This window comes from Schistocerca serialis, chromosome 1 (assembly GCF_023864345.2).
Source record: "Schistocerca serialis cubense isolate TAMUIC-IGC-003099 chromosome 1, iqSchSeri2.2, whole genome shotgun sequence".
Lineage (NCBI taxonomy): Eukaryota > Metazoa > Arthropoda > Insecta > Orthoptera > Acrididae > Schistocerca > Schistocerca serialis.
Window position 1 is genome coordinate 76,753,125 of NC_064638.1, and position 3,263 is coordinate 76,756,387.

Consider the following 3,263-nt stretch of genomic DNA (forward strand, 5'->3'; position numbering starts at 1 on the left):
TGATAGCATTTCGCACGTCACTGTAACACACAGGTATTTATCTTCAGATATCTTTTATGGTGACAGAAACGTTTATAAAAGAGACCAAAAAGTCACAACAGTGTTTGTTGGAAGATGGTGTAGAATGTAAGTATCACCACTTACACTCATCTAATAGCATTCATACTGTTAACATGCACAGCTTCAGGTAATCATGATCTGTGAAGCACATTTTTGGCTGATGTCATATCGAATAAAATTTGGCCTAATTTTAGAACTTTGGCCAAATCAACAGCTTTTTGTAAACAAGTTATTTTTCTTTCTATTTATTTTAATACAATTTTAAACTTCATTTAATATGTTAAGTCTATAACTGTTGCCATTAGAAACTAGACACTTTCCTTGAGTCGTCCTTGGAATATAATCACATAGAGTAAATAAGAAAGAGCAGCATCAATTCATGAGTGCCCTATATTAATACACAATATTTTATTATTTTAGGGTGTTAGTGATGATGATATCTCTTAATATTCTTGGTATATAGAAGGGCAAGTATTGTGCAAGGTCAATTTGGTCAGTTAGCTACCATTTTGTAGCAGTGTACTTGGCACTTAAACCCATACTGATCACTCTCATAAGTAGGGACATTGAGATGTTGACACTGTTTTTTGTTGTGGAAGACCATGCAGTTAATCTCATACTGGCAAATGGCTCAGTGTTATTCTCTCAACCAACATCAGTAACTTAAACAGTAGAAGCTCTTTGTTGTTAATTGAAGAAAATGAAAATGATGAAGTGGAGACTGTTCAAAACCTATATCGCTCATTCATTTATTCGTTCATTCGTCATGTCCCTTGCAACTTTCAAGGATGTAGAATGAGTCAAAGTATACATCAGCAAAAGACAAATATCCCATAAAAACTCAGAGAAGGAAAGTTGCTACTCACCATATAGCGGAGATGCTGAGTCTCTGTAGTTTCAGCTCTCTGAGACAGCAGATGTGTGTGCAAGTTGCATTTGTGTGAGTGTGTGTGTGCACACAAGTGTGTATGTGTGTCTACTGCTGACAAAGGTCTTAATGGCCGAAAGCTATGATTGTGTGAATCTTTTTATTGCGCCTATCATGACTCACCATCTCCACTATATGGTGAATAGCAACTTTCCTTCTCTGGTATTGTTACATTCCATCCTGGATTTTCCATTGTTTCATAAAAACTCACAAATTACTATTGCGTTTAGTGCTACTCATATGAATGATATTTAAATTTATGCAAGCATATTAGAAAGAAAGGCGCTATTTTGAAAAAAGTTCCCATCTATTCAGTTTTTACTGCAAGCTGCTGTTTAGCTGTTATTAATGGCTAAATATTTACGAGATTACAGTGGTATTTAAAAAAAAAATCTTATTTGTAAATACTGAGACCTATTTACAGTACACTGCTACTTGTCATATAGCTTTACAATGAACACTGCTACTTGCTATGCAGCTAACAGAACTTTAGAATCTCTGAATCTACATATGTAGAGTAGAAATAGTGACTGCTATGGTATGTTCTCAATTTTTTGTTATCCTGATAGGAATTCCCAATTTTTAGCATTATGTTAAGATAGGAGCTTGTTGAAAATCTTCCCACCAGAATATATAACTCCACTCTGAAACCTAGAAAAGGAGGTGAAGTCTGCATCAAAACTGTTTGTGTCTTGTATTTTTACAGTATAAATCACAGTTCAGCTGAATCTGATATTTATGTCCAGCAACAAAAACAATGTATTGCAAAGCAAGTGTAACAACTCCATTAAAAGGCTTCCGCAACATGTACAGAGCCAAGTAGCAAGGTAGATGGTGTTTAGTGAATGAGACTGAACTCGTGGTTTTCACTGAAGCCAATAAATTATATTCCTTTCTGTGGAAATTTGAGTGTAAGGTTTTTGTGTGATTCCTTTTTTACTGATGTTGACTGTGAAAGTATTCCTGTTTTGCTGTTTTGAAAATTATTGGCAGAATCTCAGAGACAGATGGAGGCAGTGTATGAACTGTTGGCATTTGCACATATTCCAGTCCAGTGGTCAGATTTTGGAATCTTTCTGAAAGTAGCTATATAGCTACAGGACTCATAATACACTACTAGCCATTAAAATTGCTACACCACGAAGATGACGTGCTACAGACATGAAATTTAACAAACAGGAAGAAGATGCTGTTAGTCGCAAATGATTAGCTTTTCTGAGCATTCACACAAGGTTGGCACCTGTGGCGACACCTAAAACGTGCTGACATGAGGAAAGTTTACAACTGATTTCTCATACACAAACAGAAGTTGACCGGCATTGCCAGGTGAAACGTCGTCGTGATGCCTCGTGTAAGGAGGAGAAATGCGTACCATCTCGTTTCCGACTTTGATAAAGTCGGATTATAGCCTACTGCGATTGCAGGTTATCATATCGCGACATTGCTGCTCGAGTTGGTCGAGATCCAATGACTGTTAGCAGAATATGGAATCAGTGGGTTCAGGAGGGTAATAAGGAACACCATGCTCTATTCCAACAGCCTCGTATCACTAGCAGTCGAGATGACAGGCATCTTATCCGCATGGCTGTAACGGATCATGCAGCCACATCTCAATCCCCGAGTCAACAGATGGGAACATTTGCAAGACAACAACCATCTGCATGAACAGTTCGACGATATTTGCAGCAGCTTGGACTATCAGCTAGGAGACCATGGCTGCAGTTACCCTTGACGCTGCATCACAGACAGGAGTGCCTGTGATTGTGTACTCAACGATGAACCTGGGTGCACGAATGGCAAAACGTCCTTTTTTTCAGATGAATCCGGGTTCTGTTTACAGCATCATGATGGTCGTATCCGTGTTTGGTGACATCGCGGTGAACACACATTGGAACCGTGTATCCGCTATCACCATACTGGCGTATCACCCGGCGTGATGGTATGGGGTGCCATTGGTTACACGTCTCGGTCACCTCTTGTTTGCATTGACGGCACTTTGAACAGTGGAAGTTACATTTCAGATGTGTTACGACTCATTGCTCTACCCTTAATTCGATCTCTGCAAAACCCGACATTTGAGCAGGATAATGCACAATCACGTTTTTCAGGTCCTGTACGGGCCTTTCGGGATACAGAAATTGTTCGACTGCTGCCCTGGCCAGCACATTCTCCAGATCTCTCAGCAATTGAAAATGTCTGGTCAATGGTGGCCGAGCAACTGGCTCGTCACAATACGCCAGTCACTACTCTCGATGAACTGTGGTATCGTGTTGAA